The sequence below is a fragment of the Molothrus ater genome, chromosome 1 (assembly GCF_012460135.2).
Source record: "Molothrus ater isolate BHLD 08-10-18 breed brown headed cowbird chromosome 1, BPBGC_Mater_1.1, whole genome shotgun sequence".
In the NCBI taxonomy this organism is placed as follows: Eukaryota; Metazoa; Chordata; class Aves; order Passeriformes; family Icteridae; genus Molothrus; species Molothrus ater.
The window spans coordinates 21,292,932-21,310,135 of NC_050478.2; the positions used below are offsets into that span (position 1 = coordinate 21,292,932).

At 39.0% G+C, this 17,204-nt stretch overlaps 1 protein-coding gene across 2 annotated transcripts in view; it reads left to right on the forward strand.

The window, feature by feature from the left end:
- RSU1 (Ras suppressor protein 1) overlaps nucleotides 1-17,204 on the forward strand; it is a 102,085-nt gene that overhangs the window by 70,942 nt on the left and 13,939 nt on the right. The window lies entirely within an intron of this gene.

Sequence of the window (17,204 nt, forward strand, 5' to 3'; positions counted from 1 at the left end):
CACTTGCCATTCCCTGGGTGGCTGGAGGACAAGTTCAGACAGCTCCTTCGGGAGCAGCTCCTCAGCTGTAACTCTGCAGCCCAGCATACAGATGGTGACTTGTTTGTCAAGTCATGCCATTTGTGAAACTGTAGTCTGCACCTTAGATAGTGTAGGGGATCTTTGTCCATCTCATTTTCACATATGGTCAGCATGCATATGGTTTAGGCAAGTTTTGAAATACGTAGAACTTAAAAAATATTTTTCTTGTACCCATGAAATATCTCACCTGCCTTTTGACAGAGTTATAGAAGCTTCAAAGCAACCATATAATGATATGAAATAGTCTTCTTTTAATAACATCTAGTGGTCCCACTTCTTATTTATGTTTCCTAGATTTGTAACTCCAACAACTGTATTTTTAAAAGTCAGATAAAGTGGTCTCATCTATCGGTTATATTTTTGATGCTTTGGAAGATCTGTTTAGTTTTTATGTTGGAAGCCAGCAGGCTGTTTTAGAACCTGATGAAAAACATTGAGAAGTAATCATAAAGCAAGGCTTTGGGAAATCACAGGAAGCAGAGTTCTTGGTAAATATATGAGATCTGTAGTACAATTTAAGGACAGTACTTTTAAGGAGAATGTGTTTTGCAGAAATAACATTTGTCATCAAGTCATTCTTTGCAGGTAAGCACCCTTCCTTTGGTGCATTGCAAGAACTCCTGGGCATGTAAATAATATCAGGAAGGTCCCTGGGAGCAGGGTCTAATGTGGAACAAATGCTTCTCTGGTGCTTCTGCTCCCAGAGAACTCTCCCTTTGTGCTTCATATAGCAGGCCAAGCTGATTGCTCAGATATTTTTAAGAAAGCTTTTCTTGCCATCTTCTGTCACCACATCTTTACACACTTCAAATTGTGAGCAATTATTTCTTCCTTTTAGTCCAGCTGTTTCCTAGGCATTGCCAGTTGAAATGGTTTTCCTGTGCTCATTGGTTCAGTAGCTTTGGTGAATTGGTTCAGTGACAAATGCCTTTCAAAGTTGTCCCTCAGACCCGCAGAACAGTGCTCTGATGTGACAGGTAATCCCAGTGCCTTTGAAACAGGAACTCTCAATATAACTGCATTTTATTATTCACACTTGGGCAATGGTGATCTTTATTTTACTTTCTTGACAGGCTGTGTGCAAAAGAATATGTATGTGTGTGTAATTTAATGAATGAATCTGTTGTCCTTTTCACCTCACTACTTCCTCCCAATCCTAAAAACAAAAAGGAGAAAGAACCAACCTCTTTCTTAGAAGCAATTTTGATTAATGCATTGCTTCAAAATTCTGGCATTAGGAAATAGAAGAAACCTATTTTGGATAACTGAATTTTTCTGGAAGTCCTGCTTTTAAAAGTGGGTTTATATCTTTGCCTGGGTTAAGTGATACAGCAAATGCTTTTGATATAATATTTGTGTTTCATCTGAAGGCTGTAAATATTTCTTTTTAGATCTGCCTCTGATAACCCTGTGTCTAGCAGAAATTCTCCCTCTGACTGAAGCATATCCATCATTCTTCAGAGTATCCATCATTGCACATTCTGATTCAATAAGAGATTATATCTTATTATCTTTCCAGTGAGTCACCATATTTATGGATTTAACTGGTATTGTCCAGATGTATCATCTTTGATTCAGTGTTTTGGGTACTGTGGGACTTACTCCCCATACACCACATACTGGAGATTGCTGTTAGGTGGTGCTGAGCCATCCCAGGGCCCACTTTTATCTATGAGTGGTATGAACAGATAACAATTGAGTTTTTGTTAGTGCAGAATATATATATTCAGGTTTTTTGAAATGAAATCTTAAGGAAAACTTCTGTTTATCTTGTAATGCTGAAAAGTCTAATCTGATTTGGTAGTTAGGGGTTTTCACATAGTTTCTTTTTCACAGAGGACTGCACACATATTTACTGTTGTTTGGTTATTCAGTGTTATGCTAACTTTCCATAAATATTCACTGATTTTTATGTGGATATATCAACTCTTTTAAAAATTTAAAGGCATGAGTATATTCTGATTGAAACTTCAAGAAGTCTTAATTGTGGTGGATTATGTGACTGTTGATAAGCTTTAGGATTTTTTTTTTAGGTGATGCTTCATACAGCTTTGCATGTTGTTCAGACATCTGTTTACCTCTATGCATAATTAGTTGAAATTTGGTTTGGTTTTCTGCTTTTTGTAATTAAAGAAAATTACCTTCTAACCTTGTTAAACTCCTAAAAAAACCACTGCAAATGAAAACACAGGAAGAATGCACAACCAGGTATGCTTTTAATGATGACAAATACAGGACAAATACAGATTTCACAAGGTTAGAGGTCAGACAAGACATCCATCTTTTCTTATTTCTACATTTTCAGAAAATAATTTTAGAAAATAATTGAGAAGATGTGTTTGCAAATAGAGCAGTTGACATGAGGAACTGTGCTTCTGTGGCAGTAGTAGTTGCCAGTAAGGCAGTAAGAGACAGAAGTTAATTACAGAATTTTAACAGTTTATAGATGTTTAAAAGATGCAACTACTAGTCAGAGTAATATTTTTCTATTGCTTATTACTAGTAGGATATGGACAGTTTTAACCTGCATGCCAAGGAAGACCTTTTCATAGCAGTATACAAGTAAATTAATTCTTAGATCATGCTGTTTCCTGAAGTACTTGAAACCCATTGTTAGCAATATTTAATAAGAGGAAAGTCTTTCATTGCTCAGAGCATGGGCTGGATTCGGTTTCTAGCTGCTCTGGTGCTTAAAGCATTTTTCTTGAGGCCATCCAATTACAGCAATCTGTTAACCTCTTTGGAGAAGAAAACTGAAATCCATGTCCAGAGAGATGAATGAGATGGACCTGGGGGCAGACAGCTCACCGAATAGGCTTTTGATTAAAAAATTACCTTGTTCTTAAGTACTGATTGGGGAATTTCTGAGAAACAGAGGAGAACCTGATATAGAAAAATTCTTGCATTTCCTGCCAGAGAAGATTGTTCATGCAGGCTGCACATGGCCTAAATAACCAGCTTTTAGAAAATCATCTTTGCAGGAGTCAATAATTTCAGTGCATCTTTGAGACACAGTTGCTAGTTTTCCCAACAAATGTTTCTAATAGCTCCTGCATGCAGGTAGCAGCCAAGCAAAGAAGTAAAGTAATTCTCATGGAAGAAAAAATCCGTATTCTCAAGCAGCAAAGGCATGATCCGGATAATTTAGTAATTTTTTTAGCTTTTCAACATTTGGAGTCCCTTTACATAATGCCTTAGACTTGCCAAATTAAAGGGAGTGAGAACTTTAATGATGAAAAGTATCAGACAGAAATTACCCAAGTCAGTTCCAGGAGAATGTTCTGGGCACCCAGAGGAGGGGGGGCATGCTTAGTGAAGTTACTGGGGTGTTTTGGGGAGGGGGCTGGCAGTAAGCAGATGTAATGCAGAGGAGAACATCTCTCCAAACTCTTAGGCACTCACAGGTCACTTAAATGGTAGATGTATTTGCACTCCTACATACTTTTGCATACTTTGTAAATCCAGTCTCAGAAGAATCTTTCCAGTGCCAAATCCTCTGACCTGGTGTGGCCTTCTCTGTCCCTTTTTTCTGAATTTTGGTTGGTGAGTTCCTATATTCTGGGCATGTATGACTAATTTTAAAAAGTTGTCTAGTGGCATCACTGTGAGTTAGTGGTGGATCTAATACTTAAGATCACACATGTCCAGTGGGGTCAGAGCTCATTTGATCTGTGTCTTGCAAAGTTGCTGACTCTTCCCGAATAGAGACTGGTAAATCTGAGTTCTCCATTTTTTTATTGTAGTATCCAAGCCACAACATTATGTCCCTTCTTAAAGCTGGAATTGGTTTTAAACTTCACAAAACTAGTTTCTTCCATTCTGGTGGGATTTCTGCAGATCCCATCAAGTTACCAATCAGCCATTCCCAGGAAAGAGTGAGAGCAGGTGTGGAGAAGAGTTGTCAGCTATGTGCCATTTCACTTGCAGATCCCTTTGGTGGTCCTGGCCATTCGGCTGCTGCTGCTGCTTGGTGTGACTTGTCTGCTGTGTCACCCTTCTGATTCTGAAACATACTGGCTGGCTGGCTTGGCAGGTTTCTTTGTACTGCCTTTGTATTCCTGGATAAAATTTCTTGCAAATGTAATGGCTCCTTTTCCTCTGCCTCGTTGATTTCCAGTATGTATGAGGCTGTGGTGCTTGTTGTCAAGATTTTGAAAGGGGTTTTCAGACTTCCTGAGAGGCAGTTGAAGTTGGTAGCTTGTTGAGTTAGCATATTCTCTGTCAAAGAAATCATGATTGTCAGAACAGAAAGTGTTCATGCACAGGTAAGTTAAAAAAAAAATTAGAAGTCCGTATTAATACATATACCAGTAAAATATCCATTACCTTTCTTCAGTTCTTTTCTGCTGTGTAAAGGAAGGACCTTCAAGGTTGTGTTTCATTTGTCTATTTTTGCCTTTGTGTTTCATTTGTCTGTTTTTGCTCTGTCCATCTGAATCTTGTATCCTGTTAATTAAATGTAAACCTCCTTGCAGTCATTTCAGTGGGTTTTAATCTACTCTGTTGGTGTCTTTGTGTACTGTTTGTGTTCCCAGTATGACTGCAAGGAGGTAACAATTCTGAGTCATTTGTGGGCTTGTTTGCTTATCACGCTAGCTGGTCCACCCACTGAATTTTTGAGTACAGTATTGACAGTGGTCTCAAAGTCTGGATCTTTTACCCTGGAATGTTAGAAAAGGGTAAAAGGTATATCTTGTAATCTCCTGACTTCTAAAAGTAAAATAGAGAGATTGTCCACTGACCTAAGAGGTCCATCATGCTGTTCCAGCTTACACCTAGCAAGCCCCATGGGATGTAAAACAGCATGCTTACTGGCTGGCTTTTGTCTGTTCTTGAGAGGAAAGTCTGATAGCCAGCATGCCAGAAAGCATTGGAGCTGGCTTTAATGAGTATGAATAACAGTAAGGATACAACAACATACGGCTCAGCAGTCCTGTGCAGCTGAAACTCATAGCTCTGCTTCTTCACTGCTTCTGTTGTCTGTGCTGCCTTGGCTGGGAAATCACTTCTTCCCTTTCCATGCAGACCTGCAGCTAAGGAATGACTCATCCCTTTCTTGCACTGACATTGACCTTGGCAGTTCCTCCTTTTCTGTGTGAGAGCAAATGAGAGGAGAATCAAGCCTGCAATCCCGAAAAGAAGAATTGCTTAAATTCGATCTCATGAATAAGTACTAAATCCTAATTTCATACTATTTCTGGTCTTCAGATGGAGACAGCAATATATTAGGAATTAAATAATAGTTTTGAAGCAAGATTGAAAATGCAGCATCTGCAATTTCTCTGTTATGACCTTATCTGTGTAACTGCCCCCAGTGATGGGTCCCCAGCAAGGAGACGAGGCTTGATGTTGGCTCCTTCTGCCATCCAGCATTCTGGTTTTTTGCTTTCTTCTAAAACAGATCAGTAGGATAAGTTCTTACCAAGAGATTATGTGCACTGAGTGGTGACATACATTTCTGTTGAGTTACTGTAATGCTGCCCTGTTTTACAACTCAACAGTTGCATTTTAGGTGACTCTAATGCTTGTGCCCTAAAGCTTGTTATTGGGTGTTAAGTCCCTAGTAAAAGTCTTCTGACATCACTTTGAGATGCTGGGGTCCAGCTTCCTGAGCTGGAACAATGTTATCATGGTTTGGTCAGGTATTAATGTCTTCCTCTCAGAGAAGGCATGTTTGATTTATGCAGTGTCATTTCAGTGAAGTCGTGTTCAAAACTCAGACACATGCAGTGTTAGTGCCTGGTGTTTGACACTTTGGAAGAAAGATGTTTTCATGTTAGTAATTCTGAGTAGGGAAAGATAAGATCCTTGAGAAACAGCTTCCAAATTGTGAGGTAGACTTTCTACTGTCCAAAACTTAATACATTCAAAATGAGAAATTATTTGTTAGTTATACATCCTGTGTCTGTTACTAAGGTACATAATAATTACTGTCTGAACAACTTTGGACTAATAGCAATGCTGTTCACAGCAAGAGTATTAAAACTTAATGGCTTAACTAGAAAAAAAATTGAAGTTTAGTTTTACCAGGTTAGATTGTAATGGTGAAGCATTTCTTAAAAAAACTGAAAAAGAAAAATCAAATCTTTCTCAGCTACCCAATCCACTCAAACACTTTCTATCTCTAAGAGGAAATTGCTGTAGGGGCTCTGTAAGAAATTACTTGCTGCCCCATGCTAATAGCTGAACTGTTGTTTCTTGGGTTTTTGTTTTGTATCTGTTTATAGCAGGTCTTCTTGATCAAGCTATGTGTATCTAAACTTACATTTAGGAGAGAGTGAAAACCAGCTTGTTTTTGTGGTAATGAGATGTCCCATGTTTTCTTTACATTTGCAGTTTGTCCATGTTCAGGTCAATACCTTAACTGCCTGTCTCAATACCTTAACCACCGTCTCCTGTTTGCCAGGGACAAAGACCAGCTGGAGTGAGACATTTGCCAAAAATTGCAGCCCAGTGGTGGGAAAGGACTTGAAACAAAACTAGATCATGAAGGTTAAAATCTTTAATAATGGTAGGTAACACAGGTAAAGCTGTGTGCAATGAAGGATCAGGGATGTGTCATTCCAGCATCCCAGACTGAAGGACTTTGCAGGCATCCTCTTGTCTCTCACTACAGCAGCTCCTGGTAGAGCTGTGTGATTTGAATGCAGTTTTGCAGAGTTCCATTCCCTCCTGAGCAGTGTTGCAGTAAGTGGGTCCTGAGGAAAGCTGTGCATTGATCTGACAGGGATGTTGAAAGATCATTACTGCTGAGCAAGCCAGGGCCTTGTAAAGCTGTCACGTTAACGCAGCAGTGCCTGTAACAAGCTGTGTTCATACGCTCTGCTAGGAAGGGAAAGCACTTCCTCTCCCAGATGTGAGGTGAGGTGTTCAGTCAACCTGGCTTGTGCTCTCTGCTTTTTGGAGTGTAAGAACTTCAACATTGTTGTCTGGTTTATATTTATTTGTGTGCCCTTTGAACTGCAGGCTGTAACAAAACAAAGATAACAATATATAGTAGGGGGGAAAAAAAATTTGTAAAGTGATCCACTAGGAAAGGATCAGCAGCATCAGATCAAGGATGCGGCTCAGAGGAGTCATTTCTACCTCTCATACCAAGGGTAAGTAAACGGGGATACTGGGCACCCCCCTGGATAGCCACTCCAGAAGCAACTCTGTGCTGGGGGCTTGTCCCTCATAAGAGGAGAACATCTGTCACTGAGACATGTGTTGATGGTCTCAGAGAGTATTAGGTGCCTTGCTCTTCTCTACAGAGTAATTTAGCCTGTAAAAGAGATCCACACACTTGTTTTTACTAAGCTGCTCATGATGTAGGAATGTGCTGGAGTGGAGTTTTTTTTAATTTTGTTTGTTTCAGGAGGTTTTTTATGAAAAAAAAAAAAACCACAAAAAACCAACCAAACAAACAAAAAAACCCACCAAAAAATACAAAAAAGAACCAAAACAAAACAAAACAAAAAACAACCAAAAAAAACCAGGTGAAACAGCAGGTATGAAGAGTTGTGATTTTAAAGTCTCACCTCAAATGATTCAACTTTCATCCCTGCCAGAATTTATCTATAAACAAAGGGGATGATTTGTCTGAGGTGGAACTTGAGATAACAGTAGGTGACATAGAGAAACGTTTCATAAGAGATAACTGTTAAAGTATGTTCATAGCTTAAAAAAGGGTAAAGAAGGTAGTGGTAACCTTTTCGGACTATTTTTCAGCCTGTTAGTTTTGCTTAGTATACATGTGGCTTGGTGTGAGCTTTTTTAAAGCATAATTCTATGTTTCCAAACAGTGTAAGGAGGATGGGCAGCAGTGGAGGTTTGAGTGGATCCTGTGTTGATAGGAGTGCTGGAGATGGATGGTCAGTGCTGGATAAAAACCTTCTTTATTTTCCAGCTGACTGGCAGCTAGAACTTAACTCCTGATACCACATATTTTAAATTAGTTGGTGGAACAACACCATTGGCAGATTGCTCAGGTAAAATGGCATTTATATACCTAAGGAAATTTCTCTGAGAAAAATTTTAATTATTCAGCTTAACTCCTCATTTTTACATACAGAAGTATCATTTAGGCTTAAAGGGTTTAAGCATAGAATCCAAAGGAGAAATTTACCCTTTTTGATGCAAGGGACTGGAGTTTTACCAGTAGTTTGAACTGAACCTGGGAGTTCCTTGCTGCTGATCTGCTGGGATGAAAGTATGCCTTGACTGCAGAGAAATAGTGGCACTCCTCATTTCCTCTACTCCATCACATGACAGGTAGTCTTAGCCCTCTTGTTTAGCCACTTATTGGGGGTTTTATGCTTATCTATGAATAAAGGAATTGTGCATACAATTTTATACATAAATCCTGACTGAGACTACATTTGGATTTGTGATGTTTAGCCCACTGTGGACAGCTCAGCTGAGCCATTGAGGGCACCGAATGACTGTTATCAACTGAGAAAATGTCACAGTAGGTCACTCTTCCTTCCATCTCAGTGAAAAATTGTGAGAATTTTGTTCAACACGGAAAATAATTAGAAGCTTCAAGCCAATCAACAGGACTCAGATTCATTTCTTGGGAGCAGCAGAAGTGTGAATATATTAACCCATGGTGTTCTGCTGGAACACCAGCATCTTACCTACCCTGATGGTGTAAAAGCAGCCTTTTGTTAGATTCAGTCCCCCCTCAGTTAAAAAAAAGGGAGGATGAGGGAGGAGATAAAAGAGGTACTTGAGCACTTGAAAACAAGTATTGATTTGTAGCCCTGCAGGTGCTTGATATAATGTCAGTTATTATGAAAGTACATGGATTTGGTATAAAAGTCCTCCAAAAAAGTATATTGGATAATTTATATATAGATAAAGAGATAAATATTGTTTTAAAACTAGAGCTTGTGAGCATATATTTTTTACATATTGTTGCCATTAAATGTGAAACACTTGTTCCTGTGTTTTAAGCTGGTCATCTGCATGAATTGCAGTGCTGCTGTAAATATTTCTCAACATGGACAGGTAGATGCTCTTGGAAAAACCAGAACAAATTCTTAAGTTGCCAATATTGTCACAAAGTGTCCCTGCAGAGTGAAGCTGTTTGACAAAGTGTTTCCCTGGTGATTTGGCTGCAGATGAAAATGTCTCCCACAATAAAATTCTCTGCTCAGGTCTCAGTTCTCTGTGCTCGTCAATCAGCAAATAACATATCAAGGATTTTTCTGCTGGATTAGTTAATATGGTGGGGAAAATATGTGAGGCATTGATACTCGTATTTTTACACATTGGGGTTTTTTCACCCTTAATTATGCATTATTTTTAAATATATATATTTTGTTGTCTGGAGCTTCCTTTAGTAATCAGTAGTGCTGCAATAGAACTAATATAAAACTATCTTTTATGCACTTAGATTTTCTTGCCTGGAGATAATGCCTACTCTCTGAAAATCACTGTCAATCACAGAGAAGAGAGAGCTGGGGGAAGAGTGGAGAGATCTGCATTTAGTGACAGCATTTCTACCCTCAGTGCACTGTCCTTTATGGGTTAATATATTCATGTTTTGCCAATAAATGGCATTTTGTAGAATTTTTGTGGCCCTGTGTGTTGTAAATGCAGTTTTGCTGGGAATAATCATGTTCCACATCTGCTGACACTTTCATAAGGTATCATTAATGGCTTTAGAAAGTTCAATTACGTGGCTGCAAAGAAATAAATCACCTTATAGTTTAATTACCTCTAATATAACAGCAGCAAATATCTCCTGGGAAGCTGCCTCCTGTGTTACTAAATGACTGTCAATGATGAACTTGCTTTCCTTAAAGGATGCTCTGTTAGGGAGATTGTTTCACAGTGTTTTATGCTACATCTGTTTTATGCTGCCATTACTAAATTTTATAAAGGAATTTAAAATATGACAGATGTCAGTAATAACTTTTATTTCATGCCTGCTTTTTAAAGAAAAAAATGGAACTTACTGCAGTTCCCATAAAGCTTTATAAGAAATGTTTCATAGGAAATCCTCTTTAAGTACTTTTAAAATATTTTTGAATGATTATATGGGATCCAGGAAAAGATCTTAAAACACATTTTAGCAGATTCCCTCTGTGCAGTGTGTGCCCATCTGCTGTGAAAAATATTAAGAAGGGACCTTCATTTTCCTACTTAATGTCTCAAAACAGTTACTCCTCTTCAGATCCAACCACCAGAGAGGCAAAAAGGGAGCACAGATGGAAAGATGAGTATCCTATATAAAATAAGAAGTGATAAAAGGATGAGAAACAAGGAAGGAAAAGGAAAGAAGAAAGCATAAAAGTGATGCACGAGGAAGACCAGAAAGAAGATGCAGGCTGACAAGCTGGAAACAGAAAAGAAATGGGAAGAACCAAAATCCTGAACAGGAAGATCTATGAGAAAGATCAGCTGATTAGGCAAAGGGAAGAGATAGGAGGAAGTGAAATAGCAGAAACCTTGAGCATTTTGTAAAAGCAGAAATCAAGGACACAAATAATCAAAGGATAGGCTATAAGACAATATTTTCTGCCTTTCCTCCCATCACCAAATAGTAGTTGGGAGAGAGGTATGACAGACAAATGTGAAAAGCACAACCAACTTGTGTTGTCCTTTTCTTAGGACTCTGGTTTTCCTTTTTGTGATTTTGGTTCACCATGTTTACTCAGGGTCAGCTGCATTTCCTTTAGTACCACTAAATTGCTGAACTCAGTTACTGCTTTGAATTACTTAAATAATACGATTTTGGGATCATAACTCGAACTAAGAGGCTTTAAAATTATTCCAAGCCATTTTGAATCATCTCTTCCTCTTGCTTCTAGAAAAGTGTAGGTTTCAGAACATCCCCTCCCCTGTTTTAATACAATAACCAGCAAGTGTTGTGACTTGATAACTCAAGTGTATAAGGGTGTGCAGCCTTCAGTGTAAATACAATGGTGGTGCATAATCTCAAGCATCTTCCTGTCCCTGGGGTGGTGAGGTGGCTCCAGAGGAGCTCCCAGGATTTAGGCACTGTTCAGGATTCATGACTCTTTGCAGGGATGCAAATCCCATGGCTGTTCTGTGGCCCATCCTTTTATTTGCTGGCTAACAAAGGTTAGGTAGAGCAGGAGGATAGAAGAGCAAGGCTTTTTGTATGATAAAGCCCTGGAACGTTTTGTCTCTTCAGATCAGAGTGGACCAGGGACTTTACCCTGCTCTTTTCTTTGGGCAATTTCTTTACAGCAGGGGTGCATGCTTGTTAACACTTCACAGGGTAATAGGTAGGTTGCTAACTAATGGCTGTTTTCAGCCTCTAAGTTGTAGGCCATAAGAACAAGAATACATTCTATTTCAAAGGGGTTCTTTTTAAAGAAAAAAGAGGGGTTTTTGCTGAATTCAGGAGGTGGGAGTTAGGTAGCACTTAATGTATTGAACGCAGTGAGGGAAAATTTGAGCATAAGGTACGGAGACATGTAGGTTGGATTTGGATGAGCACATTTGTGTGTGGAAAATTATATACTGTCTCAACAAAAATTACTTTTTCCTTCTGAAAGAAAATGTTTTCTTCCATGCTCTGGGAGAAGTTACAGTTCTCCCATTGTAGCATGTGTGTTTTTTCCCCCTTACACGTAAACAGAAGTACCATTAAACTAATTTTTGCAAAAAGAATATAATTCCTTTAAGGAAGTTTCTTTCTTTCTTCAAAATGTTTTTATTTTCTCTGTTGATTATTTTATCTTAAAGCTGTGAACTCCTGGCCTGTTCTTCATTGTTCTGGCAGGAATAAAAAGTACACCATAGATACATCCCCCTCTTCCTAAAAATATTTTCCAAATTAGAAAAAAATGTTCAGAAAGGCTCTGAGAATATCTGATTGAAAGTTGCCGCTACTGAAATAACATCTTAAGAGTGCAGTAAAAGAAGAACAGAATCAAGTTAAATGAAACCTTCTGGATTCTCTGAAGCCAGAATTAAACTAAGTACAGAATGAGTGTAAAGTGAGGAATAATCACATATAACCTGGAAAAAATGCAGGTCAAAGTAAAGTCCTGCTCTTTTGTCCTTGCCTCCCTGGGTTTTTTTTTGGCTATCTACAGGTGATCTTCAATGCCTTTACTTAGCAGAGATAGCTTTCAAAAGGCAAAGCTCTCACAACAACCAGGATTTTCAAGGGAATGTCCACACTCTGGCTCCAGTGATAGACAACATGTTTGGGTTTGATTTTGGCTCTTTTACTGAGTCTGGAGTAAGACCTCATTTGGGGCAGCTGTGATGGTTTGTGACACAGAGCAGTGGAACTGTGTCAGAGATGTGGGGACATCAGCAGGTAGTAAAACTCTGTTTTTAGAAACACTGTACAGGGAAAAGAGGAGATTCTTCAAACATCTGAGATGAATGAGTGCAGAGTGAGCCCCGAGCTGGCTCGTGCTGTTTGCAGGATGCTGGGTGTTGCCATAGAGACCAAGAAAGGGGGAACAGAGGAGTTTTGAAGAGAATATCAGCTGGGGCTTTAGTAATGCTAACTTAGCATGTGATGTCTGCCAAAGAACCCTGCTGGGGAGCCGGGCACTAATGTGGTATCAGAGCAGGAGAGCATTGAGGTCACCTGGCGTCTGCTAAGAACGACTGAAGTCACGTCTTGGACATGTGAGGCCGTGGTGGAAATAAACTCAACTTGCCTTCACATATGCAGGTTATTTCCAAGTTATCTATAGGTATGTTTCCTGACAGAGTAATTGCTTCTGGTTCCTCTCCCATTCCTGAAAATATTGAAATATTTGGTTTGCCCCCAACAGTGACTGCTTTGGAGATAATTGCCAAATCCTTAGTGGTTTGAGATCACCACCCACACCTCCCAGAGGCTTCATAGGTTCTCCTGCTCTGACTGCCTAATTCTCTTGGCAAATAAAAAAAAAATGAGACTGACCTTTTCCTTGTGCATTGGCAGTCATATTGTGCTCTCTGTAGTTTTTTCTGTTGAGAAAATGTGGAGTTGATGTTGTGGTTGGTTTGTGTTAGTGGAACAGATTCAGGAAGGTGTGCTACCTGCACAGTTGTCTTCACTAGGGTCCTGAGCTCTTGGATCTTCAAAGACAGATATTGAGTGTATTCATAGGCAGCTGGCTGGACCTAGCATTGATCCCCTCAAGACTGAGGAGCCACCCACTCTTCATGGAGCTGCACATTTCTCCTAAAGCTGTTTGGGCTGACTGTTGTGTGTGGAGCTGTGTGTCTTCTCTCTTCACGCAGATAGTTTTAGCTGTATTGGGACTACTTTACAGTAAGTCACTATCCAGGATTTGCACTAAAAAACTCATTCTTGCTTTAATACAAGTTACTGTCTTCTACTAAATGTATGAAGCCCATCAAGTGGGTACAGTACTAAAGATGTCTAGTAAATTAATCATGTACAGGAAGGAGAGTCAGGATAGAGTTTGTCTCTACAGCATGGAATCAGAATCTGGACAAGACTAAGAACTGATCAAGATATATGACTGCTCTGATACAAAGTAAATAGCATTTTTAAAATTAATGTCCTTGGCATTGGCTGTGTTAATACTTCCCTTTTGCAACATTTATTTTTTCATTAATGGAGCTAATGTGACTGAGAGATGGATGTGAAGAAGTGCCACGCACCCTGTATGTTTAAACGGGAAATGGTCTGCTGCAGTGTGCTCGTGCTGACTGTGCTTGTTCTTGAAGTAATGCTACTGAAAATCATAGAATAAGGAGAACAGCATCTGGGGAGGGGTATGCTCCTTGCATCAGTCAAGAGCCCCCTGTACCATAAAGGCTTCATGAATTCAGATGGTCTGCATGCTCTTCTATTCCTTCATTCCTTCCATGCTCCCTTTCCTCACTGAAATGAGAGTTGCCTGCATGTTTCCTGCAATATATCAGTTTCATCTTCTTTTGCCAGGGCCAGTTGCTTTCCATACCTGAAGCTTTGTGTGTCTCTTATCCTTCTTTTGACCTCATAACTCTTCCTTCCTCTCTTCCATCTTTCCCCTGGCTTGGTTGTTTTTCCTCTCCCTGAGGCAATTTTTTTCTGGGTGTTAGCGTTCCTAAACTGTACTGCAAGTCCTTTAGGGAAAGGAAGGAAATGGGGGTCCTTTAGGGAAAGGAAGGAAATGGGGGTTCTTCTTTGTCAGACTCATTAACCTTGGCAAAGAAGGTGGTAACCATTCCATAGCTCTTTGGTCTATAGGCCATTAGTCCCAGACCTGGATGGCTGAAACAGCTGCATGTGCTAACCACTGCAAGAGGCCACAAATCCTGTGCCTAAATATACCTTTTCCCTTTCATTTTCTTGCTTTCATCAAAGTTAATAAAATGTTTTCCATTGCCTAGAACACTCCATGAAATGTTGGAATTTATCAAATAATCTAGCATCCTGAAATTATCTTGTAATAGACAAAAGTATGGAGAAATGCCATTTGACCAGGAATCATAATACCCAGGGATGAAAACTACCCTACTGTACAAATAGGTCAACAGTCCTTAAGCACAGTTTTTTTTCTGGGTTAAATCAGTTTTCTTAAAAAGCTTTTTCTACAGACTTGTCTTATAAGTCTTTGGCAGGAAATCAGGTTGCCCATTATTTTGTATGTCTGTCCCTTTGTTCTCATTCCTCACCACTCTTTATGTCAGCATTGCACAGGCTTGTGGGCTTTGAGTGACAATGAAGTTTTCTCCACAGCATATATGCACATCCCACTGTGAGTTACAACTTACAGTTCCCACCATCTGACTTGTGAGGGGAGTTTGGAGTTTAAAAATTGATTGATCTGTTTTCTTCCCTTTTCCTTTTTTCCTCTGCCTAGGATTTCCCATGGCTTCACCATGTTAAATCTGGTAATCTAAGAGCTGCATAGACACATTAACTTGCTGACCTGGCACAAAGCATGTACCCCAAAACAGAAACATTTTCTAGAGCAGGATAACTACAGTGCTGGGAAGTGGTCTGAACAAATGGCACCATGAGCATTCTACTAGGAAAAGAAGTGAAGTTTGTATGCTTTTGTCTTTGGTTAATGAAGTTTAGTTATGTTTATTTTGAATTTGCAGTGTGGTTTTGTATTTGTGACTTCAGCTCTGCTTTGGTTGGGGTTTTTTTGTTTGATTATTTTAATGAAAGGGTATGTGTGTGTTTTGTTAGGAAACTAATAAAACAGAACATGGAAATTTTCTTGAATTGAAAGAAATATGAGTGGTTCTGGAATTTGTTTCTTTTAAGATTCAGTGTAAAATATGTCAAAAGGACTTGTAGTTCAGAAGGTGACATGAAGCATAAAAAATACTTGAGTGTACTAATATTTAACTTTTGAATTAAGTGTTTTTCATTAATCCAAAAATATGTTGTATATCTTTTGGTTTGGAGTTCAATCTTGATCCAGTTTACTTGCTGTGATAAAGCCTGCAGTCCATTGAAGCCCAAAGAGATTCATAGAGAGCAGTTGTTCACCACAGAATCATTTCTCAAAGATAAATTATGCAGCAGTAAAGACAAGTTCATAAACTTTATTGTATTGCTTTAGTAGCAGTGCTTTAGGTTCTACTGGGAAGGCAAATTCAACACTAAGGCCTTCCCTAAGGTTTATTAAACTGTCCTAGAAGCTGCCAGTGTCATTTTTTTTCTTTTTTGAACGTTTTTCTGAGCTCAGTAGTGGGAGAGTGAAAAAGAGGATAGTCTTTTTTTCTTGGTCTTCAGTTAATCCTTCTGACTTTCTGCTTCCACTAGCATGGAGAAGAATCGTACTGTGAGAAGATGATGATTCTCTCTTTACTTGATGACTCAAACACATGCAGCTTTTTATAGGCTCACCATTTTTCTTCAAGAGCATGCATCTTTGTCATGGTTTAAAAAATATCTAGAAATAGTAGTTACAGTTCTTGAAATTATGTGCAGCTATGAGCAATATGTACCATCCACATTTTCCATATGTCAAGACAGTGTTCTAGTTTTATGGGTATAGTAAAAAATTATAAGAAGTAAACAGTCAATTGAGTGGAACTTAATAAATACTGAAAAAAATCAGGATCAAAGTACTTTACATTAGTATTCAAAAGAATTTTAGGAGAAAATATTTTTCAAGCCCTTATGTGGTAATTCTGAAATATTAGGTCTTTCTGGCTGTTGCAAGCTGTACAAATGCAGTGTTGGGACCAGATTACTTGTGTATGTTTATCTTTGATTAATTTTTTCTTAAGAATTTCAGGAGATCTTTAAGCAGCTCTCATTTTTGCTATTTAAATCTGAGTTTTGTTTTAAGTAGAATGTAGGAATATTGAACTATTGCTGATCTAGCTGATGTTGGAGTCTTTTCAGAGATGTAGTTCAAACTGTAAGTTACAAGACAGAAAGATTTAAAGAAGGGTAAGAGGGAGAGGTTTTGTCTTCACTGCTTATGCAGGTATATCTTTTACGGCACAAGTGCATTTTTCATGTAAAATCCAAGGCACAGATTTATATTTTTTTGAGAGCACAGTATCTCTGGGTGATTTGAGATCCAGGGAACTGCCTAGCTACATCATGGTAAATTCAGCTTTGTCCCTGTGAAGGTGTTACGGAGAGGAAGCAAACTAAAGCTACTTCTGTAGTAAAAGTCTCATTTTGGTAGTGATACATAGCCAAGCAGAGAGCTGCTACCTAGTCTTGGAGTCATTTTTTTAACTTCCACTGCCTTTAGATAAATCCTAAGAGGTGAACATGAGGAAATTAAGAGCAATCTCAAGAATACAAGCACAGTCATGGTGAAAGGATCCAGGTGTTACCTCTCTATGGAAGCAACAGTGTGGATCTTGAACCTCATGTATCTCTTTTGTGAGTCCTGTTTTCTAGAGCATGTGCTAATCAAGAGGGAAGCTGTCTGGAAACACCATTAGAAAGCAGCCAGTCCACTGTGCAGTTTTTCAACTGAGGATGCATCCTTTCTATATCCAAAAACATCTGTTTGTCATCTTGAGGCACTGAGCAGTGAGCTGAAGGTAGCTGGGTGCTTCAGTGGAAACACAGCTCTGATGAGTGCTGGAAAATACATTACCTGAGATGAGACTAAGGGAAGCCAGCCATCCTCTGTGTGTACTCTCCCTTTGGCCCCAAGCAGCTTTCTGACTTTTAGGGACTCAAATGTTTAATCTACATGAGCACTTCTCTATTCTCA